Source organism: Trachinotus anak, unplaced genomic scaffold (genome assembly GCF_046630095.1).
Source record: "Trachinotus anak isolate AG129_WGS33_773 ecotype Australia unplaced genomic scaffold, CSIRO_AGI_Tana_v1 ptg000016l, whole genome shotgun sequence".
Lineage (NCBI taxonomy): Eukaryota > Metazoa > Chordata > Actinopteri > Carangiformes > Carangidae > Trachinotus > Trachinotus anak.
In genome coordinates, this window is record NW_027273867.1 from 24,070,596 (window position 1) to 24,096,262 (window position 25,667).

Consider the following 25,667-nt stretch of genomic DNA (forward strand, 5'->3'; position numbering starts at 1 on the left):
ATCAAACAGAAATCTGCTAACAACAGTAACATTTAGGTCCCTGGCATTGTGCAGGATTATGAAATTAGTATTTCTTATTACTGGCTGAGCAAATGAACAGAAACAAAAAAGAGGGATATATATATATTAAGCCAGCTGGTCTCATTCAGAGTATGAAGAGCGTAAGTCCAATAAATCCGAGTATGTTTACAGTTAGAACATAGGTCATACAGGGTCATTGTAAAGCATGTAAAGTCAACTTTTCTCATTGGAAAGAGTGTATAACGAATTAATAAATTAAAATAAAATAAGTAAATAATAAATAATAATAATAATAACCAAAAATCACCCTGTAGAAAATCAGTGATGATGTCATTGCAGGCTGTGCCTGGTAGTCCTCGCCAAACATCTGGTCAAAGTTGCCTATTGGCCTACGTGCAAGACATTTAGTTAAACTAACCAGCTGGTTGGATTACCTGTGTAGTTGGAGGCTATTCACCGAGAGAAATGATGAAATCTTTAACCTCCCGTGGGGTGTTGAAAAGATGGTTCACTCCTCCTCGCATCGCCTTGAGTTTTGCAGGATAGAGGAGAAAGGTGCGAAAGTCCAGTTTCTGCAAAGCGTCCATTGCCTCGGAGAAGGCCAGCCTGCGCTTGAACGTATGCGGGCTGTAGTCCGGGGTGAAACGGATGGTTCTTCCCTCCAACTCCAAGGATGCCATTTTCAGAATCTTATAATAATATAATAATAATAACAGCGCAGTAGCTTAAAGATGATGCGAGGCACAGATCTGCCATTTGTGTCTTTCTTCGGAGAACCAACGCAGTGTGCGTGCATAATTTCAACAGATCCCAGGTTAGGAAACCACCGTGGTATGGCATCCGACAGGAAAGCAAGAACATGCAATGTCTCTGCATGACCTGTCCTCCATGTCGGCAATTTTGTCCTCCAGCTGGGTGTGTTTTTCTGCCAGTTTGCTCACCGACGAAGAGAGCCGGCTGTCCACCTCCACCACACGGTTCTCCTCCTTCTCCATATAGTCCATACCGCGACCTGAGCGTCCACCAGAGCCTGTGTCTTGTTAATCAGCTGAGACACCACGTCTTCCATGAGTGTGGGGATAGCCTCCTTGATAGATTCTGCAGCTCCTAGCAGTGAGCTCCACGTTGTTGTCTTAACAGGCTGTCAAATTTTTTCGACCTTGTTGCCATCTCAGTGTGCACAAAGCTTCCACAAAACAGAAAAAATTAACCGAGAGTGTAAAAAGTAGCGTTGGATATGAAATGAATGCTTAAATATTGGGGGGTTCTGCGGAGCAACGAAGCGAGGCGTCTACATCCCTTGCGATGTTCACGTGACTCCTCAAGCCATGAATCCTGAAAAGAACAATGGAGAGGCCTACATGTCCTTCCATTAGCCTGAGCCAGAGTTGGTCGACCGTTTGAACAACAGAGCCACTACCCCCCCACGATTCACACCTAGGTGAGAATCAGAGTTTGAATGTAAACTCAGCATCGGCATTGGCCAAGGCCAGGCACTCTCAACAGGGATCCCCCGCAACGTCACTCAGGTGATGAAAGCAGCACAGCGACCCTCTGCCGCTGCTTATTCCCGGGCACCGGGGAAACATTCGACCTTTTTCCACAACTTCTTAAAACCCAGGTCACAGTCTTCAACTCGCAGGCCGAGCACACAAACTGCTGTTGTTTGTTTCCTTTTTGTTTTTTCATTTTTCGGATCTGACGTAGATCGCTGTGCAATCAGGTGGTTTTACGTTCTGTGCGGACGAGCACACCGAATTTGTTAAGGACCAAACAAAGTTCACCGTCCCTCATCTGTGATCTTCCCGCTGCCGCCGAGGAACTCATCACTGTCATCACCAGGAGAGCGGGACATGACCCGCCTAGCTCCCAGCCAAGGACTGAGCTGTGGAGAACCAGAACGGACTTTCTTTGTCAAACTCCGAAGGATCGGAGCAACTCAGAGTAAGAGGCTGATGTCTGGGTGCTCAAGTGCACTCAAGTGCTGCATATCTTGTTGTTTAGATCGTTCACTGTGATCAGCTTAATAAGCCAAATATCACTAGTTAAAGGATCAATATCCGATCAGACGAACTCCGGTTCGCTGGCTCTGTTATTGTGTAGTGATGTTGTGGTGATTATTAACTGTGGTGACGATCTCTTGTGGACTCTTTCCTCTCTTCACCTCTATTCCCCCTCTTTCCTCCCAATCACACATCTCATCTACATCTCACTCACATTCAGACTGCCCCAGAGTGTGATCACGTCAAACACGTAAAGCTCAAGGGCCCCTCCCTTTGTTCTTGTTGTTCACGCCATTCACACTCTGCAGCGAGCCGCCATCTTGGCTCTAGCGAGTATGTCACTCAGGTCACGCTGCCGCCATCTTGGCTCCTACTGACACGTCACTCACATGACTTCGTCGCCATCCTCTCTCTCTCTCTCTCCCTCTCACACACACACACACACACACACGGTTGTTACATATGTGTTTTGCCTGTAATTACCTAGTTAGTAACCAATGTTTGTTTTAGTTATAGTTGAATTATAATCGGTTTAATATCAAGTAATGTTATTTTGAATAATTATTACTCTTATTAATAAATCCTGTTATAATTTAACTCATCGTTGTCTGTGATTATTGTGACTATATTTGTGATAACAGCTGGATTCACGACAGTCAGTGCTGGAATTTACCCTTCAACTAACCTTCTGTGACTGTATTTTGAGCCATCAATTTGGTCAAAATAGGTTACTACTTGTAGTAAACATCTATATATATATTGGTGATTATCACTGATAATCATTAATATTATACGCCAATAACCAAATTGCTCCTACCTGTGCACAACAAATTGGTGCCCCGTGTGAGGCTGTTTGATTCCAGCTGTGTTGCAATATTAACACAATAATCCATTATCGACAAGTTAAAGCATTTTTGTTCAGAATTTTGAAATTAATTAAGCAATATTATAATAATATTATAATATACTAAATATTATAATAGTTATAAGAATTGTGTTTAATTTTCAAAATTCTATTTTTTTTAAGTTACTGATTAGTGATAGAGTGTATTTACATTAGTGACTTTGCTGTTGGGAGTGCATCAAGGAATTGATTGCTACATAGCACAGCATAGACTGTGTTCTTCTCTTCTTTTCTGTATTGCGAGTCCTGTACTTTGACGCACGCTAACAACTAATTGCTCGCAGAGGCACAGTGCCGCCGTGCCACTTCTGCTGAGATAAATTGCAGCCATAGTTAATGTAATGCATCGTTTGATAGTGTTACAGATTTTGTAAGCCACAGGTCAAAGCCTCACCTGTGCATTCTCAGTGGAATTTAAAACTTGCTTAGGATAGCAGTTTATTGTCGGGTATCGATCTTCTTTTGAAAAAAGAAACAAAAGCAAAATGAGCAGAAAAATTCCCGTACACTCCCAGGAGGTAGACAACCAGCATCTGCAGAACACGATTGCTGGCCTCATAAATGTTTCCACTGATGATTTAAGTAACCTGAACAGCTACACTGTTAGCATGTGCGATGAGGACATCCTCCAAGCTGGTTACTTATATAAATAATCCGACTGGAGAGAAGCGCACCATTTCACAGGTGCTAGGTGAGTTGACATTGCTTTATCACCATAAAGCCCAGTTGCAAGCTGCAGAACTCGCTAAGCAGCTTATGGCGTTGCCGACCAGTTATCGAGCTGAGCAGTGGACCATATTGCGCCTACAGGAAGGCTGTAGATTCCTGAGAGAAGAACTCTCTCAAGCTCAAGAAGAGCTCTCTCAAGCTCGAGAAGAAAACGATAACCTGCAGCAGGATCATCGAGACCTGCACTATCACCTTGGTAAGAAACAGAATAGAAAAGAAGCAAGTAGAAACTCAGGGCCAGAGGATATCAGACCCTGACCCATTTGACCCCAGTTCTGACCCAGATGCAGCCCCTATCTCCAAGAAGACTGTTAAACCTCAGCCCTTGGAGTCCCTGGAAGAAAAGCTGCGGGCTGAACTTCAGGCTTCCCGAGCATGGGAAACAGCCTCATTCAAGGAACGTTATGATGTCTGTTCAGACAGCTCAAGCCACACCTACTCACCTGAGGATGATAAGTAGAAATGCGACAGGCCTTCGTGCCAGATCCGACTTCATCATTCCTGATCAATGTTCACCTCCAGTGGCCCGCCGCAGGGACATAGATGCCTCATACCCGAGGAGTGCACCTCAGGCTGTCAGCCAACGCTCCGTTTTCCCTCCTGAAGGGCGGAGAACTTCTTCCATGAAGAGTGAACATTACTTCCAGTCCTTAAACAATGATAGGGATTTTGGGCCCTCATCAGCTGGCGAGCTATACACATGACGTAACCCACACTCTCACCTTAACTTGACCCCTTCTCCACCACGAAGAGGGGAGTCACATTATTCTTACGGGGATCGGAGGAACCAACAGTCCTCAGACGACTCAGGTGACGCGGGCCTCTATTGAGAACAGGGCCTGCGCACGCGCCAACTGGAATCCCTAGCAGGGGACATCGAGCGCTTTGACCCCAGTTACCGAGAGTCAACAATAGAGGATTATTTAAGGGAGGTAGAGCGCTGCCTTATTGATCTACCTCACGTATCAGCGCGCGAGAAACTCTGCTTGATCTGGAAGACAGCGTCCAGAAGCGTGCATGTCTTTATGGAGACTCTCCCACCAGGGATCAGGGACCGCTACTCATCACTCTGTCAGGCCCTGCGGGAGGAGTACTCCCAATATATGGATCAAGCTTCCGCCACTCTCAATGCTTTCGCCATCATGCAGAAAAGACTTGAACCCCCAATGGAGTATTACCAATGCCTTAGGGCCGCTTACTTTCAAGGGTGCAACGCACCTGGCTTAGAGGAAGATCATGCCTTCAAATCCCTGTTCCTTCATAACCTGCATGAAAGTGTACGTTATGATGTTACCATGCACTGCCGTACCGCTAATCTGACAATGCAGGAGATTGGAAGGTACACACAGCTGGCCTGGGAAACACGCATACGCCCGGGTAGAGTGTCTGATAGCAATGTCAGGGTCCTGGAGATCCAGGCATCGACCAATGCAGACTTGGCACTAGACGGCAGTGAGATGCCTCATGCCAAGACGCATGTCAGACCAGGTCCCCAGGCACGCCAACCATTCCGCCAACAGGGAAGATGCCAGAAACAGAGAACTGATGTACCTAACCAGTTCCATAAACAACGAAAACCGGAACAACAAAGGTCCTTTCAACAGAATAGGAAAGTCTGGTTTAAACAGAATCCAAACCAGGATGTGAAGTAAGGTGGCAAAGCCTCAACTCCTTCCAAAGAGAAGGAAATCCATCAACAAAATATGGCAGACTTCATACGTGAGTGTGTGGCCGAGATGGTGCTACAGATGGGTGGCCTCCAGTGTACAAATGGGTCCATGCCAATCAAATCAAACTGCATAAGCCATCCACACTCTCAGGAGTGGAGGCAGCCTCTTCACCAACAAAGGGGAAGCAGCCTCAACTCCAGAGCGATGAGGACGCAGATTATGTCATAGAATAGCTGAATGCCTCAACTCACCCACCAGCGACACTAAACCTAATGTCCAAATGTGCCTTACCTGTTGTCAATTTCCTTTCAGTGATCCAATCTCCAAATCGATTGGATCGGACCAGTCCCCAAATCTTCACGAGGTAACAGATACCTCCTGAGAGTCACCTGCGCATTCACAAAGTGGGTGGAGTGCCTCCCAGCACCAAATGACACTGCAGTCACAACCGCACTCTTCAAACTTGAGAGCCAGTGTTCATCTTACATGGAGAACCCCAGCAGCCTGGTTGCTCTCAGACTCGTACTTAGTGGGTGGGTCATCATGGCAATTGTAGCTCATGTGACGTACAAGATATATCCAGAGGCTGCAGGCTAAGTTAGACTCCCTGCTCTGTGTCACACCACACTCCAACACAAAACAAACGCACTGATCCAAACCACTCCTTTTTCCCTTTCTCTCCCCTGCCTGTGTACAACATATATATAAAAATGTTTTTTACTTTGCCCTACGTTATATGTTAATTTTATTATTATTTATCGTATTTGATGCTGCCTTCACTGACATTGTAATTTCATTGTACTGGCTCTGCTTTGTATTATGACAATAAACTGAACTGAGCTGAACTAAACTGAACTTAACTGAAGCATCAGCATGTTCACATGAGCGCAGCAGTTTCAGTTCAGTATCTGTTCAGTGATTGAGGGAAGTCTTTGTATGACGCTTTTCCCCTGTGTGAACAGCTCCTGACTGTTGATATAGTGATGACTCTGACAGTAGTAAATTGCTGCATCTTCAGCCTGGACTCCACTGATGGTCAGAGTGAAGTCAGAGTTTGATCCACTGCCTGTAAAACGAGCTGGAATCCCTGATGGTCGACTGGTAGCAAGGTAAATAAGCAGTTTAAGTGTTTCTCCATCTCTCTGTTGGTACCAGGCTAAACGGTGGTATGGGCTGCCATAATAAACATCCTGACTGGTCCTACATGTGATGGTGATGGAGGCTCCCAGAGCAGAGCTCACTGCTCCAGGCTGAGTCACTGTGACCTGTCCTCTGGACTCTGCGGACACAGAGACACAAACATAAAGCAGAGTCATGGTTTTGTCGGCTTCATGTCAGAGGGACGGATGTTGATAGAGGAGAGGAGTTTGATTCTCTGGACTTTACCTGTGAAGCAGCAGCAGAGGAGAGTCCAGATGAGGACGGAGATCAAAGTCATGTTTTTGATGAGGAGGATTTGTGTGTCTTCTGTTGTGATGAAGGACAGCTGTCAGTCATCCAGTCTTCAACTGTCAGGACTATAAACTCTCCCAGAGCACTGGAGCATGGTGCTGCTGATGCAAAGTGGCTCTCTATGGAAATTAATTTTTTCATGCATTTTATATGTTTGAGTAAATGAGTGTCTTTTCTTATATTTTAATGAACTGCTGTAAAAGGTTGATTTTTCTTTTGCTAAATTGATTAATATTGAATATTGACAAACCTAAAATTGTTGTACTGTGTTTTTGTTAGTTCTTAAACCACCTGACAAGATAAAACAGAGAGCCATGTCTGTAACCCTAGAGAGTTACTGAGGGTGTCTGTATATTCAGAATGTTGTAGAAATTGTATCTGTTATTAAGTTCTGTAGAAATGTTATGCCCCCTTGTGTTCGCTGCCAGGCAGCTACGGAGATCAGAGAGGGAAAAAAAGGATAAACTCCGTTCCTCCATGTCAGGAAACGTGGATGCGTTCCTTCAGTAGGATTTAGTTCAGGGAAACTGTGCAAACGAGCTGTCAAATGAAGCTTGTTCTGTTGGAGTACTCTTTTGGATTTATTGGGACTCTTCTTGGTGAGTTAATTCGTTTTTGAATGAGAAAATGCTAAGCTAAACTCACAACGATGATATGCTAATGGCTACCACTGTTAGCCGTGCGTTTGTTACATGTGTAGTTGGATTTTCTACTGGCTAGCTGCTGTAACATTGTATGTAAAGACAACAGTTTATATGTACGATGTGAGAGTGTGCGGTTGTGCACCGAGCACAGCTGTGTTTACTGTGCTATTAATGCACTTTAAACAAGGGTCTTATTTTCTGGAGTTGCTCCGTGGCGCCATGCGACCGTCGTTTTGAGGCTTCAGGAGAACCCTGTGTCTTCTTCACCTTGGTAAGAAACGGTCTTTATCAATGATTTTGAATTGTTTTGTGATTGTGTGTGTACACTGTAAGAATGTGATTAATGAAATTTGCTAGTATGCATTAAGAAAGGATAAGAAAGTTGAATGTAGATCTTTGAATGTTACTCTGACTGTGTTATACAGGTCAGTTTTTTTTTTTTTGATGTATGATTCAACACTGATCCGGTCCAAAGATGGTGAACCACCCCACCAGGATCCACTGTGATGACAACTGATACCAGAAGAATTTGAAACTCTTCGGACGGACTGTGAACTTCACTGATTCTGCTTGAGTGGGAGGACAGATTTGCACTTAATTGCTCCTTCGCACATCCCGCAAAGAGAGAGACCTTACCACTGGACCTGAAAACTTAAAGGTGTGGACTTACACCACAGAGACTGAATCAGATCCCCCCGGGGGTGTGTTCTGTTTATTATTTTCAGTGTGTTGGGCCCATTGTTTTTTTTATTTGATGTTGTCTATGTTCTTTTATTGAATATAAGTGATTAACCAGGTTGAAAGTGACAGGTTGTGCTGCACTTGCGGTAATCTAAATACATGTCAATTAAACCAGGATGTCATTAGTCATCCACCTTGCTCGAGTAGTCGAATCTTAGCAATTGGTCCAGTATTCAGTTAGATATTAAAACCTGTATCCCAACCATTGAGAAGGGTGTTACAATGTCCCTCTACAGAGGTTTTTCTACAACGGCTCAATGAGTTTGTATCATCACACCAACTTCACATTGTTCAGTTCATGCTAAAACTTTCATTGTGATAATGCCAATGTTGTTGCTTCACAATAATAAAGATCATTTTCTTCAAATTAAATATTTTCCATGGATATTTTTTACAGATGCCTTCTTCCATATGTCTGTAGCTGCAGGATTGTAACTCATGTCAAAGTCTGATTTTCACTGAACTGTCAACAATTTTATTAATGAACTATGGAATTACATTACATGGATTGTAATTTAACCACAAACTCTTTACAGTATCTGTGTTTAGCAGTGGTTTCCTAAAGCAGGTAGAAACAAGGCATGAATGGAAGGATGAAGAGCGGCCATTTTTATTCAGTGAATTCAACCTTTTCATCTACATTTAATACTGAATAGAGTTTCATGGATGAGAAATAGAGTATCATCAGCATACAATGGTATCACATGGTTCTATTCTCACTTTTTTAGGCCAATGGTAAAGCATTGAATGATCACTGTGGTGCTGGTGGGTTGAGAGTTTAACCAGACAAGATTTAGTAAGTAAGTAATGAAGTCATGAAAACTGTGAGACAAGTGAAGCATTGTGTTTAGTGTTGTGGACATCTGCTTCAGAGACGAGAAACAACTGGAATGCGTTTCATGAAATTGTGTCTATATGTAGGAAAATGTGTGAAAGGAATGAAAGAAAGAATTAAGTTTCACCACTGATGTGTCAGCTCCAGTAGACTAACATATAAACTGTAGATGTGTTCCTCCTGTGTCACAGTGGTTAACTGGTTCAGTCCTTATCTGTCAGGCAGAGATGATATTGTCTCACTTGCTCAACATTCACCAGATACTATCAGTATAAGCTCTGGTGTTCCCCAAGGCTCTATCCTGGGTCCTCTGTTGGTCTGACTTTAGATGCTGCTGTTGATTAACAGTAGGCATTGTGGAAGTGATTTTTTACGTGTATGTTGATGAAATATGACTCTTCATTTGACATTTCATTCATCACTCCAACAAATAGAACAGATGTTGTGATTTTACTGGTCTGATTGGTCTTCTCAACTGGACCTGTTCTCCTCATTTGAGGAAACTTTCAGGGAGTTGAGGTTGGAGGTGGACTGTTTGAAGTTAAGGAGGAGAAATGCGGGAGACACTATGAAGAACATAAACCATCTGCCAGTGTGTGTGTGTGTGTGTGTGTGTGTGTGTGTGTTTGTTTGTTCTTCACATGAGCAACTGAAGGAGGTTTCTTAGCCAGTGTGCACAGTGTGCACATAGCTACTGTGATCTCTTTACATTATAACATTGATGTTGTAAATAACTAGGTATCAAACTACATCCGCTTTCATGACAGTAGCAAACAAGCCAAACTGAATGTGCAGCAAAACAATTAGTTTTATTTGAATGTTTTCAACATAACTTTTCAGACACCAGTTAGTTTGTTCACCACTGCCAGGTTTTTGCTCAGTATTACTAAGTGGATCTTAATGGGACTGGACTCCAGGGTAGCATATAGGCTCATGCATCATCCTCTCTCAATACATATTGTTGACACAGGCAACAATCAGTTCTACTCTCCCTCCACTCTCACCATCATCTCTCTCCTTCTCCTCATAATCTTCACTCTGCCCACCACCACCAGCATCACCCACAGGTGCTGAAGAAGGCAGCATCTTGCTAAAAGGCCTGTCTTTCTGTTGGGGCTGCAGTTTCTGTGCTTTTTACAGCTGCTGTTTAATGTAGGCACTGAGCACAGATGGGGGAGGGGTTTAAATCGATAATCTCAGTTTATTAAAATGTGGATTCCAAGAGAAGTAAAGGACTTTTTGCACATTAAGATGTGAGGGAGAAGCCGGAAATCCTAATTGAACTTCTGATCTTATTAGTAACTTAAAGATGGGAAGATGAGGATTTGTGATGTATAATAGGAAGTCATCAGCACACAGGCTGATTTGATGATGATGTATTATAAATGATACCTGGTGCTGATGGATTTCCCAAAGACTGAAAGCAAAGTGTTTCAGAGTGATGTAGAAATGAACAACACATGTATAATGCACATTTGTAAATATATTTGAATCAATATATATAAAATTGATCATGAGAAAGAGTGAATTATCCCCATAGACTTTGCCCAAATATACTACTGGGAGTGTGTGTGTGTGTGTGTGTGTGTGTGTGTGTGTGTGTGTTTGTGTGTGTACAGCAGCGAACAGCTGCAGCAGTCAGTTCAGTATCTGTTCAGTGACTGAGGGAGGTTTTTGTACGACACTTTTTCACTGTGTGAACACATCCTGACTGTTGATATAGTGAAAACTCTGACAGAAGTAAACTGCTGCATCTTCAGCCTGGACTCCACTGATGGTCAGAGTGAAGTCAGAGTTTGATCCTCTGCCTGTAAAACGAGCTGGAATCCCTGATGCTCCAGTGGTAGCAGCATAAATAAGCAGTTTAGGTTTTTCTCCATCTCTCTGTTGGTACCAGGCTAAGAGGTGCCCGTTGCTGTTAACATAAACATTCTGACTGGTCCTACATGTGATGGTGACGGAGGCTCCCAGAGCAGAGCTCACTGCTCCAGGCTGAGTCACTGTGACCTGTCCTCTGGACTCTGAGGACACAGAGACACAAACATAGAGCAGAGTCATGGTTTTGTCAGCTTCATTTCAGAGGGACGGATGTTGATAGAGGAGAGGAGTTTGATTCTCTGGACTTTACCTGTGAAGCAGCAGCAGAGGAGAGTCCAGATGAGGACGGAGATCAAAGTCATGTTTTTGATGAGGAGGATTTGTGTGTCTTCTGTTGTGATGAAGGACAGCTGTCAGTCATCCAGTCTTCAACTGTCAGGACTATAAACTCTCCCAGAGCACTGGAGCATGGTGCTGCTGATGCAAAGTGGCTCTCTATGGAAATGCTCCGACTGACTCCAACAGGGATCTGATCACTCTGATCATGCTGTTTATCAGTGGGTCACCTTATTGGAATATTGATGATGAATGTGCTAATGCTCATTTCTATGTGAATGTGGCCAAATATCGGAGTTCAGAAAAATCTTGCAAATTTCACAACCAAACAATCAACATCACTGTCACTGACATGTCAACAAAATTATTTTTCAATTTAATTGCTTTGCAAATTATAAGTTTTAGAGTCAAAATATGTCATTTTTGTATTTTCATCTGTATTAATAAAATGTTCAGTTTATTTCAATACATTTCTTATATATTTATTTCACTGCAGAAGAAATTTAACTTAAAACATCATTCAGTATGAGTGGGATTTCTTGATGAGTTTTAATGTAAATCTGTATTTAAACAAATTTCATTTTGAATGAACAAAATTGTCCATCTCAGTCTTTTCTGTTTTAAATAAGAAATTTTTCAGACTCTGTAAAAATATTTAAAACTTACATTTTTCATATTTGCTAATATATAGTTGTGTTTTTTTTTCAATTTAAAACTCTAAATTTGTATTTTACAGATGAAACATTGACTCATCAGGGGAACCTTAAACTTTTTATCTTTAGTACTGAAACTTGTCTGTTGTCATGGTTCAGCAGTGATGCCTTTCTGTTGCCATGGTCACTGAGCTCAGAGAGGGAAGTGAGAAACTGACCAACAGAAGGAGTCGTCTCCTCTGCTGCAGTCCAAGGAAAAACTTGTTCATCTCTCTCTCTGCAGTGGGTCAAGTTGCCCCCACCCTGACAGTGCTGCCAGCGAAGAGCCGCAGCAGGGGAAGGTTACACTCAGCTGGCCACTGCAGCTGGAGCAGCACCCTGAGGCTCCCTGCAGACCAGTGGGGGAAGCTGGACTCTGTGACCTGTGAGGCCACCCAGGGCTGCCAGACTCTGGTCTCAGAGACACTGAGGAGAGACCAGTGTTCCCAGTCCTGACCTGACTCACTGGGACTCTGCTGCTGGTTTTACTCTGCTCACTGTGACACTGTCTCTCTCTCTTTCTTATCTTCTCTCTCTCTGTTTGTTATTTTTCTGTAATGTTTGTAATTTCACAGTTTCAACGAAATAAAGATCTGTTCATCAAATAAATTCTGCTTCCATCTGTAGTTTTTATTACATCAGCAGGTGATTATGATACTTTCTCACTGACATGAAATACAACTCGATTGATAACTCTCCCTGGTTTAAACTCTACGCTAACTGTTTGTGGGTTTTCAGTGACTTTTTACAAATTTGTTAAATGTTTTAGTCAATTGAAAATTTTGTCACCTCCACTCAAAAGCAGAGCTCTTAAAGTGATTGTTATATGTTGTCTGAGGGACAGAAATCTGCTGAGTCTTTGTTGGACTTTCAGGAGCAGAAATATAAAGTCAGTTATCATCAGCATAAAGAGATATCCAGTATCTCTGCACTCACTCTGCATCTCTCTCTCACTGGGTCTCTGTTTAACATGGCTTTCACCAGAAAGTATTATTCGTGATCTGAAAAGAGGTCTTGTTTTTTAAGTCTGAGATCAGTGGGGTTTTTTTGTTGTTGCTGTTTTCCGCGCCACGGGCGGACAGGAAAAAAAACGAAGGAGAAAGACAAAAGAAAAGGAAGCATGTAACGCCAGCTTGCGTGGTGGTAATAAAAAACGCTCGCTGTGGAAATTCCACGTGTGTGCATGTTTTTACTATTTTTTCACCCGCTTCCCTTGCGGGTATAACACACACAGGCACTGTGTCTGACACACTCACACACAATCATTGATTTCCTATTGTTCCTGTGAACAATCATAAAGTTCACCTGAATCCACTTCTTACATTTCTTATGAAATCTGCAGCTTCTGACAGCTGCTGATGTTCACACACTCAGATGCCTTTTCAGGATCAGTTACTCTAAAATCTGCTCATACGATGATGACATTCTATTATACATCATAATAATGATCAACTTGTATTGTTTAAATAGTGTGAATGGCGTGAACAACGAGAACAAAGGGAGGGCCCTTGAGCTTTACGTGTATGACGCGATCACACTCTAGGGCCTGAATGTGAGAGAGATGTAGATGAGTTGCGTGATTGGGAGAAAAGAGGGAGAATAAAGGTGAAGAGAGGAAAGAGTCCACAAGAGATCGTCACCACAGTTAATTATCACCACAATATCACTACACAATAACAGAGCCAGCGAACCGGACCTCGTCTGGTCGGATATTGGTCCTTTAAATAGTGATATTTGGCTTATTAAGCTGATCACAGTGAACGATCTAAACAACAGGATGTGCAGCACTTATAAGTCAGATTACAAATACAACACGCTCGCAACTCGTCTCCCACTGTAGTCACAGTGAAGCCAAGCGCTACATACGCTTCGTCATATTTCCTCATCTTAGCTTTCTGGTGACTTTCGTTTGTCGCATTATCTCCATCTCTCTCTGCCTTTCTTTTCATCCCTGTTAAATATTTTTCCATGGTGTCTCTTGAGGGGTTGTTAACTACACTTCATGTCTCCCGCTCTGTGCTGTGTGTGCGCATGTCCGCGCAAAAAAACCCGACACAATAGAGCCAATACTCCCTGCACACACTGTGACAATGAGAGCGCCACTGCCACCTACTGTAGTGGATGTGCAATTACACTTTATTCTAGTACGGCCAAAAAAGCATGTTCCCCGGGGTCAGGGGCGCCCCCCTGGCATCGCATATTTGAGAAGGACTGGATCCTCCACAGCTCGGTCCTTGGCTGGGAGCTTGGCGGGTCGTGTCCCGCTTTTCTGGCGATGGCTGTAATGAGTTCCTCGGCGGCAGCGGGAAGATCACAGATGAGAGACGGTGAACTTTGTTCTGTCTTTAACAAAGTCGGCGCTCGTCCTCACAGAACGTGAAATCAGCTGATTGCACAGCGATCTACGTCGGATCCGAAAGATGAAAAAACAAAAAGGAAACATACAACAACAGACTGTGACCTGGGCTTGAAGAAGTTGTGGAAAAAGGTCAAATGTTTGCAGATTGCTCCCTTTCAGCAGCCGAGTCGCTGAGAGAGCTTGGAGGAGCTCTCTACTGTAACTGGTGCACGGGAAAAAGCAACAGCAGAGGGTCGCGGTGCTGCTTTCATCACCTGTGTGACGTCACTGGGGATCCCCGCTGAGAGTGCCTGGCCTCGGCCAATGCCGATGTTTTACTTTCAAACTCTGATTCACACCTAGGTGTGAATTGTGGGGGGGTTGTGGCTCTGTTGTTCAAACGGTCGACCAACTCTGGCTCAGGCTTTTGGAGGGACATGTAGGCCTCTCCATTGTTCTTTTCAGAACCCATGGCTTGAGATTCCAACAACATGAAAACCATAAAGTTCACCTTGGACAGGTATAAACAAATTCATCTGATTGAGCTAAAATTCTTCCATCAGCATCACACTGACAACAAGGTGGAGATAAAAGGAGGCTGAATTATACACAGGATTATGTCCCACAGTGATGTTAGGTAATGATAATGAGAGCAAATAGTCAGGGAGAGTTTAAAAAATATTCTCAAAGCAAACTTTTAAAACTCAAAGCAAAACAATATAAAAATAAGAATACACACATCATGATGAATGTTCTGATCAAGTGATTGATCCATTGATAAACAGCATCATCAGCGTGATCAAGTCCCAAGTTCCCAGTCCTGACCTGAGTCACTGGGACTCTGAGACTGGTTTTACTCTGCTACTGATCTCAGTCTGCAACTCACTCTCTCTCTCTCTCTCTCTCTCTCTCTCTCTCTCTCGCTTGATAATAAAGCACAAATAAAATAAAAATTTCCCAAAATCATCATTTTCCTTGTCTATTATTTTACAATTTATATGACATGATGAAACTTAAACTCTGCAGAGAACAGACTTTATTAAGTTTTATTTTGTATCAAACTAATCTGCATAATCCAGAAAATAAATCTACAGTCAAGTGTATTTTCTTTACTTATATTTTTTTAAATAATATAATAATGAATCTATATATGAAAATAGCAAGAGCATGATCCATCCATCCATCCATTCATCTTCTATACCACTTATCCGAAACCGGGTTGCAGGGGGGGCTGGAGCCAGTCCCAGCTGACATTGGACGAGGGCGGTGTACAGTCTGGACAGGTCACCAGTCCATTGCAGGGACGACACATAGAGACAAACAACCACACACACACACCTTTGGTCAAATTAGAGTCACCAATCAACCCAATGCTCATGTCTTTGGACTGTGGGAGCTGGAGTACCTGGAGTGAACCAACAGAACAGCCCCAGGCCCAGGGTTCAAACCCAGAACCTTCTTGTTGTGCGGCAACACTGATAACCACTGCACCACTGTGCCACCTGAAAAAACATGATTATAATTTTATCTATGCAATTTGTGGTACCACTAATGTGTTACGATATTAGATTAGATTTTACTGTATCATTGTGATGGGTGTTAGTTGAAATATGGCTTTAAAATGTTTCACTTTCTGGGATTATTTCTAATTCTTATTGTTATGGTTTGATTCGAAATTGTTTCATTTGATTGTTGAATTATTTTTAAATCGTGTTTTATTTTTAAATGTCATTGTGTCTAAAATTCATCAATATTTTTTGTTAATATTTCATCAACTGTATCATCCTGTTTTGTTTATGGAGAACTGATGTCAAATTCATTAAGTAGTCATTAAAACTTACTTTACAGACTATGAATAAAAGTATTATCCATTGACTTGTGTGTTTGCATGTGTGTGTGTTAGTGTGTGTACATGTCTTTCTATGGTTGCAAGAACACTTTTTTTTTCAAACCATCACTTTGGGGACATTTTAGCTTTAGGAACACATTTTAGTCAGAGCATTTCCATAGAGAGCCACTTTGCATCAGCAGCACCATGCTCCAGTGCTCTGGGAGAGTTTATAGTCCTGACAGTTGAAGACTGGATGACTGACAGCTGTCCTTCATCACAACAGAAGACACATAAATCCTCCTCATCAAAAACATGACTTTGATCTCCGTCCTCATCTGGACTCTCCTCTGCTGCTGCTTCACAGGTAAAGTCCAGAGAATCAAACTCCTCTCCTCTATCAACATCCGTCCCTCTGAAATGAAGCCGACAAAACCATGACTCTGCTTTATGTTTGTGTCTCTGTGTCCTCAGAGTCCAGAGGACAGGTCACAGTGACTCAGCCTGGAGCAGTGAGCTCTGCTCTGGGAGCCTCCGTCACCATCACATGTAGGACCAGTCAGAACGTTTATAGCTCAAACCGTTTAGCCTGGTACCAACAGAGAGATGGAGAAAAACCTAAACTGCTTATTTACCTTGCTACCACTCGAGCATCAGGGATTCCAGCTCGTTTTACAGGCAGTGGATCAAACTCTGACTTCACTCTGACCATCAGTGGAGTCCAGGCTGAAGATGCAGCAGTTTACTACTGTCAGAGTTTTCATGTTATCAGCAGTCAGTATGTGTTCACACAGTGATACAGCATTGTACAATAACCTCCCTCAGCTGCAGAGGAACTGATCTGACTCAACAGCTGCACTGAAACTACAACAATACTCAACAGTGTTTAAAAAAAAGCAGTAGGACAAGCCTGTAAAACAATGACAGAAATTCAGCATTTCATGAAGTACTTTTATTGATTGTCTGTAAAGTAAGTTTTAATGACTACTTAATGAATTTGACATCACTTCTCCATAAACAAAACAGGGTAATACAGTTGATGAAATATTCACAAAAAATATTGATGGATTTTAGATATAACAACATTTATTCCCTTTGGCAGTAAAAACACTATTTAAAAATAACTCATCTAATATAGTAACACGTTAGTGATACCACAAATTGCATAAATTAAAATCATGATCATGTTTTCAGGTGGCACAGTGGTGCAGTGGTTATTGGTGTTACCGCACAGCAAAAAGGTTCTAGGTTTGAACCCTGGGCCTGGGGCTGTTCTGTTGGTTCCCTCCGGGGAAGCTTTCTCCCACAGTCCAAACACATGAACTTGAGTATTTGATTGGTGACTCTAATTTGCCCATAGGTTTGTGAGTGAGTGGTTTTTTGTCTCTATGTGTCGGCCCTGCAATGGACTGGTGACCTGTCTCAGGTGTACCCCGACCTCACCCAGTGTCAGCTGCGATTGGCTACAGCTCCCCATGTGATCCGGTTTTGTATAAGCAGTATAGAAAATGGATGGATGGATCATGTTTTGCTATTTTCATATATAGTTTCAATATTATATTATATAAAAAATATTATTTAAAAATATAATTTAAAAAATGACACTTGACTGTAGATTTATTTTCTAGATTATGCAGATTAGTTTGATACAAAATAAAACTTAATAAAGTCTGTTCTCTGTGGAGGGTACCATTTAAGTTTCATGATGTCATATGACATGTAAAATGATAGACAAGGAAAATTATGATTTAGGGAAATTTTTATTTTATTTGTGCTTTATTATCAAGCAAGAGAGAGAGAGAGAGAGTTGCAGACTGAGATCAGTAGCAGAGTAAAACCAGTCTCAGAGTCCCAGGGACTCAGGTCAGGACTGGGAACTTGGGACTTGATCACGCTGATGATGCTGTTTATCAATGGATCAATCACTTGATCAGAATATTCATCACGATGTGTTTATTCTTATCTTTATTTAGTTTTGCTTTGAGTTGTAAAAGTTTGCTTTGAGAATATTTTTTAAACTCTCCCTGACTATTTGCTCTCATTATCATTACCCAACGTCACTGTGGGACATAATCCTGTGTATAATTCATCCTAATTTTATCTCCACCTTGTTGTCAGTGTGATGCTGACGGCCACACAGATTGATGAAGATTTTTAGCTCAATCAAACCAATTTGTTTTAATACCTGTCCAAGGTGAACTTTATGTTTTTCATGTCCATGTTCTAATCTGCAGTGACTGATCTGGAAGATAAAACTCACCAAGAGAAAAGAAAAGTAAAACTGGTCCTGATGTTTTCCTGTTGATTTTGGGTAGTTTGATCATTTTGATGGTTTGCAGTTTTGCAAATTTTGAATTAATTTAAAATCACATGTGAGGCAGAGATCATGTACATGCAATCAATGGTTATTTCCCGTATTAGTTCATGTTCAGTATTCGACTTTAAGGTTTGCAGTGCTTCTGTCAAACCATTACAGTGCTTGTGAAAAATAAACAAAAACTGTCAAAAAAAGCTGTCAGTCATCCAGCCTTCAACTGTCAGGACTATAAACTCTCCCAGAGCACTGGAGCATGGTGCTGCTGATGCAAAGTGGCTCTCTATGGAAATGCTCTGACCTGTTATTTGTTGCTGACTCAGTATCACATGTACAATGATTTATGTGAAGGGAACAATGATATATCATGTTTTTAATGAAAATGTGATCCAATAAACATAATCTGAAAAGAAAGGTGTGGGTAATGGACATTTATATTCTCTGCATTCTAAAATTAAGTTACAGTCTCTAGAAAAAAAACTGTTTGTGACAGAACAATCAGATTTTTTAACATTATCTTTTCACTTAAAAAAAAAATACAAACGACAAATAAACAATCATTGATATGTTTCACTGAGACACACTCTACCTCTGTAGATTTAATAGATCTACTCTGATCATTTCAGACACACACACACACACACACACGATCATTGATTTCACATTGAACAAACAGAATGTTCACACTTTGAATCTTTAAAAATAGATGTATCCAGTTTGTTAGTGTAACCCCTACTTGCACCTGTCACTTTAAGATAGTGTGAAATGTATCAGGGAAATAAATGGTTAACCCTGAGTCTAGATTCAGTGAGGAGACTGCCTGCACTTCACCTGTCTAAATGTCGAGTTAGACCTTTAATATCCACCACAAATACCACACACACACAGACTGACAGTTTTAAGGGAGATATATTGAACCCAGTAAAGATCCCTCATAAGACAATATCTCAAAAAGGTAAATAAATTAAAGTGAGTACTGGATTAAAATACTACAGTACCTATATCAACAGCTCAAAGTTGGACTCACAATACACAGTTCTATTTACTACCTTTGTTTGAACCACAATTGGCCAATTGAATATTTTGAGCCAAAAAAATTTAAAAAAAACCTCTGACATCTCAGGTGTGGGAAAGGAAATTGTCCCCAAAGTTCAAATGAATAGAAACATAAATAAAAAGTAAGGGAAATAAAATGAGTGCACTCAGAAAGTCCTACCGCCCTCTTTCACAGTGAGTGTCCAAGGTGAGTATTGCGATGGGGAGGATATGGAGATGTGGATGACTCCTTTTCCGAAGGTGAGTGGCAACCAAGATGGAGATGCAGATGGATGACAGCAGAAGATGGTAGAGGAACCGAGGACTGAGGACTGAGGACCCAATTGAAGGATTCTAAAAAACCAGCCTGCACAGCCATGCAAGACAATTATTCATCTCGTCCGTAATAAAGGTACATTTTGATATATTTAAATAAAGTTACTGCTTTACAGTGTCCATTTTACTTTCTTCCATTAATTCTTGATAGCCATCATAACTCACAGTACATGAACATGAATTCACATAAACATTTCAAAATAAACTCTGTTTCCTTAGCATACAGCTCATACTGTAACCTATGTACATTCATTTTACTGTTGCTGACAGTGCAGAACACCACTCCAAGAACTCAACGTACTCAGATAAGCTTAGCTGCATGAAATTCCTGCCAGCCTAACACCGGTGCAACACCTAATAAGCCTGCACCAAGCAGTTATCAAGCATTCACACATAGTAATTAGTCAATTAACAACAGCACAGGATTCATAAAGCACATAAACACAGGCTTCAGGCATCAATGGATTACTCTAACCTGCTTCAAATGTATCCCGACTGGTTTTAGTGAGAGTACAAGGCTCATCTTTAAGTTTTGACAGCGTGTAACACTTTGCTAGCGAGTTAGCAAAGTTACTCACCGGGAAATCAATTGTTTACAGCTCTAACAGTTCTACGCCATACATCCGTGTTCAACTTATCTGTCAGATTTCTGACTTATGACTTAGTTTTATCAGTTCAATTCTATTTTTTTCAGCATCTACACACACCATGCATTGGAACGCGCAGAGATGGGTACCAAGATGAGATGACTACTCCTATCAGTTTTTTTTGCACACTGAAAACAGTGCGTAACAACTGCCACCTGAATTAAAGGACAGTAACACATATACAGTTTGTGATTTAACTTAAGGCTTAGGAGAAGATGCTTTTACTGCTTCCTTCTCATGGGGAAATAGTCATAAATTTTCACTTGAGAGAAACATTTAGAAGACAACACATGATATACAGCTAAATTCTCAGAGCAGATTAGAAATAACCTAGGGTTTAACTAACCCTGAGTACATTAGACATTAATGTTTTATTTCTCCGCCACTCTTTACATTTTTCATGAAATCACTGGTCACATGACAGCTTCTGACAGCTGCTGATGTTCACACACTCAGACGCCTTTTCAGCATCAATCACTCTGAAATCTGTTCATATGCTGATGACATCCTATTGTACATCACAAACATGCTGAATTTGCATCATTTCAATCCATCATCCAATCACTAATTGAAAAGTTTGTCTCAGCCAAGAAGCCAGCCACCTCACCTGACGACTGTTTGATTGTCAGTAAATATATTTTAATTTCTTCACTTAAGTTAATCAGATCAGACGCTAAATCAGGATTTTTGATGTTGCAAAGTTGGTATTAATATTCTCTCATGTCTGACCAGATTTAAATAGAATTAAAACATCTGTATTTGTATCAACATTTGGTGCATCTGGGGCCTTTCACATCACTCACTGCATGTTCTGTATCATCAGAAAAACAAAACCTCAGAAAGACAAAGAAAACTATTCTGTTGAGCATCAAAATTCTCACATCACAGGATTCACATCATCCTTTTGAGCTGCTGGGTGGAAACTAAATGTACCCTTCATTTTTACCCTTATACCCTCTTATGTCTTTGAGAATATGAATAGTCCTCTCTCTGAGCATTGAGGGGAAACACAATTATATATTCAGGACAGCTACAGTTCAGACTTTGTTCAGGACCTGTGGCTGATAATGGTGGTGGCAGGGGCAGTGAGGAGGATGAGGAGAGAGATGAAGGTGAGAGTGAAGGGAGAGAAGCAGAGGCTAACAATGGGCTGACAGATTTAAATAGTCCTCCCTCTCTCTTTGACCTCCCTCCTCTTCCTCCTCCCCTCAGGCCAAGGGCTCCTACTCCATGGAGCATTTCCATTGGGGAGAACCTGTTGGGGGAAAGTGCTGCCTGATCGACTGTCCACCTCCAGTGGCTTGGAGGAGGAGTTAGCTGAGGTTTTCCCTGGAGAAATGAGGAGGCGGGAAGCAGAAGACAAGGAGAAGGCAGCAGAGGAGGAGCAGGAGCAGCTCCATGATGTCCAGGAGAAAAAAGACAGCACATACAAGATGAAGCACTTCTGCTGGAGCAGCCCGCCGGCCAGCAAACACTACAGTATGAGGAGCAGATGGACAGGAGCAGGGTAGTTATTCACTACTGAATTTATCAATAGGTGTTTAATGATTAACACATGAAGTTCATCAGCATCACGATAAGTAATGAAAAAGAACATCTGGTGGTGATGTATACACTGTAACAAATTGTTGTAATATCTACAGTAAAATTTTACAGTATCTTCTTGTTCTGTCATTTTACAAATTTTAACTGTATACCGCAATGCATCATGGGTCAAAACTAATTACAGTAACCTGCTGCATAACTCCGCGGTTACATGTTGTAGAATTTACAGCAAGTTGATATTCTGATTTTGGCGGTTAACTCCGAGAGGAGAGGAGCAATGGCAGAGCAAGGCTAAGAAGTCAGCAGATTGGTGAGTAATATTTGTTTCAGTGACGGTAATTTCCCATAACTTTAGCTAAGACAGATTTAGCATTTAGCACGAGGACAGTCTGCATCGTCTTCACAACGCATTTTTTTCTCTGATAAACAGACTAACACAAGCCAGTGAAGGTAACATTACAGCTAACGTTGATGTCGGCAGTGAAAGCTGTATTCGGTTAACTTTAATGATTAGTGGTCCTACAGTTTTGGACCAAGCTGGAAAAGCTCGCTTCATAGAAATTGGGTTTAAAACAATTTTCCATCTTCCCGAACCTGGGTTAAACACCCCAACCTGGCGCTCTCCTCTCCTCTCCTCTCCTCTCCGGGAGCGTCGTTAGCCCTGGGCTTCCAGGGCTAGAGCCCCGAATGTTTTAAACCTAGCCCCGAACGGTTTTCCCCAGCAAAAATTAAAGTTCTTAATACAAAAATACCGAGGCTGGCTGTAGAATGGGGCAAGAGGGGGCAATGCCCCTTTAAACAACCGTCCTGCCCCCGTAAATCAAAGAAAATAGTAGATTAACCACAAACTGAATACTACAGTAGTTGAAAAATCCGCTGGAAAAGGCACAAAAGAGATGATAGGTTTCATCTCTTCTTTGGTCCTCTCCTCCGCGCTGTTTGCGTGCAGGCTCACACAGCACCGCATCACAAGCTGCTACAGCTACAGTCGCTCTGCTCATCAAGCTGAGTTGTAACCATGGATCTAAATACATCCATGGATGTAACAGATCCGACCCGCAGTTGTTAAAGCTTGGACCCGACAGACAGACAGAGTTGTTTTAGAGGCAAAGAGAGTGACTTCTGGCTGAAAAACTGCTCCTGACAGGGAAACGCATCAGCAATTTTGCATGAATTTACCTTGAAAACAACTCTGTCTGGTAACGTTATTATCTCATAGTGTGGGGAATGTGCAGGTCACAACTTGTCCACCAGAGTGTTGTGGAGTTGTTGGATTGTGTATTTGATGAGTTTGATGAGAGAAACCAAGAAATTCCATTACTCCATAACGGTAGATGAGCAGCTCACGTCTCTGCTCCACTGATCTAAAAACAGCTTGTACTGACGAATAAAGGCAATTAACCTATACTAATGGCAATGGGCCAATTTGACAAAATGTTGAACTATCCCTTTCATTGTTCTTCAAATGCAAGTTTCATGCAAGTCCAAATGTAAATTTTAATAAAAGTATTTTATAACAACTATGACACTGTGTTATTATTTTTTTTATTCACAGTCTGCATAATTTGCAAAGCAGCTAATGTAAAAACCAATATTAACTGTAAAAACATTTTACAACAACATATGGTATTATTTATTTACAGGTATTTACTGACAACTTTAGTTGCCAGGTAATTACTGTAATTTACTAGAATACAAGAACAAGCTGTAAACTAAATTACATTTAACTGCTGTTTTCTAAAAAAGAAAAACAGCAAGTTACTGTAATTTATATACAACAAAAACATGTAAAAGATTTACAGTAATATGTTGTAATATAATTTTACAGTAATAAACTGCAATTTTAAAATAATTAGCTGGCAACTTTTTTGCCAGGTATTTACTGTAAATTCTACAGTCAATTCTTTACAGTATAGGCTCCAGTGAGGATGACAAGGCCTATGATAGGAAAATGTAAAAAAAATGTTCATTTCCACAGTTTTTTTGAAGTTATATGACGTGTCACATGACATATAAAATAATACACACAGAAACTGCTAATGTGGTGAAATCTTTATTTTATTTTATTTGTTCTGTATCAGAGAGAGAGAGAGAGAGAAAGAGAGAGAGAGAGAAAGTTGCAGACTGAGATCAGTAGCAGAGTAAAACAGTAGCTGAGTCCCAGTGAGTCAGGTCAAGACTGTGGACTCCTCACTGGAGGGGGGCAGCACTGTCAGGGTGGGACCAACACAACCCACTGCAGAGAGAGAGATGAACAAAGTTTTTCTGTGGACTGCAGCAGAGGAGACGACTCCTTCTGTTGGTCGTCCTCAGATTGGATGAAACTGCTCGTCAGTTTCTCACTTCCCTCTCTGAGCTCAGTAACCATGGCAACAGACAGGCATCACAGCTGAACCATGACAACAGACAAGTTTCAGGACTAAAGATAAAAAGTTTAAGGTTCCGCTGATGTGTCACTGTTTCATCTGTAAAATACTAACTTTGAACCAAGTTTTAAACTAAAAAAATTATATTGACAAATGTGAAAATGTCAGTTTTAAATATTTTTACAGCATCTGAAAGATTTCTTATCTAAAACAGAAACAGTCTGTTGATATTGTTCATTCAAAATGAAATTTGTTAAAATACAGATTTACATTTAAACTCATCAAATAAATCCCACTCATACTAAAAGCTTTTTAAATACATCAGTGATGTTTTAATCTTTAATCTTTGAGGAGATCAAAGAAAAAAGGCAAAAATATTTGGCACAGCACATGAGCTGAAAAGTAAAGACTTTAAATAATAGTTTATCCATAGAGAGTACTTTTGTTTCCAGTCTGTATTTCTCTTAGAAATTCTTTAAATTTCACCAACAAAACGTTTCATTGAGGAACATTTCAGTGAATTCAGTCCCAGATCCACTTCAACTAAATCGCTGCACTTACATTCAATACCAAAAAACAGCTGAAATATGAAAATAATGCTGAACGTTATTTATAAAATAATAATCTGACCCAGAACTTTTCAATGACAATTACATTTCTCTTGCAGTGAAATAAAGATATGAGATAAGATATTGATTGAAATAAGCTGTACATTTTATGAATGCAGAAGAAAGTATAAAAATGAAATTTTTATTCTTAAACTTAAAATATGCTAAGTGATGACATTTTAAAATCATTTATTTGAAATATCAGTGACACTGATGTTATTTGTTTAGTTGTTAAATTTGAGAGATTTTTATGACAAAGGTTTTTCTGAAATCCTTTGATATTTGGCCACATTCACATAGAAATGAGCATTAGCACATTCATCATCAATATTCCAATCAAGTGATCCATTGATAAACAGCATGATCAGAGTGATCAGGTCCCTGTTGGAGTCAGTCAGAGCATTTCCATAGAGAGCCACTTTGCATCAGCAGCACCATGCTCCAGTGCTCTGGGAGAGTTTATAGTCCTGACAGTTGAAGACTGGATGACTGACAGCTGTCCTTCATCACAACAGAAGACACACAAATCCTCCTCATCAAAAACATGACTTTGATCTCCGTCCTCATCTGGACTCTCCTCTGCTGCTGCTTCACAGGTAAAGTCCAGAGAATCAAACTCCTCTCCTCTATCAACATCCGTCCCTCTGAAATGAAGCCGACAAAACCATGACTCTGCTTTATGTTTGTGTCTCTGTCCTCAGAGTCCAGAGGACAGGTCACAGTGACTCAACCTGGAGCAGTGAGCTCTGCTCTGGGAGCCTCCGTCGCCATCACATGTAGAACCAGTCAGAACGTTTATGTTACC

General features: G+C 41.2%; 1 gene segment (V, D, J or C); it reads right to left on the reverse strand.

Moving 5' to 3' along the window:
* LOC139634471 (Ig kappa chain V-III region MOPC 63-like) overlaps positions 1-25,667 on the reverse strand; it is a 39,233-nt gene that overhangs the window by 7,865 nt on the left and 5,701 nt on the right.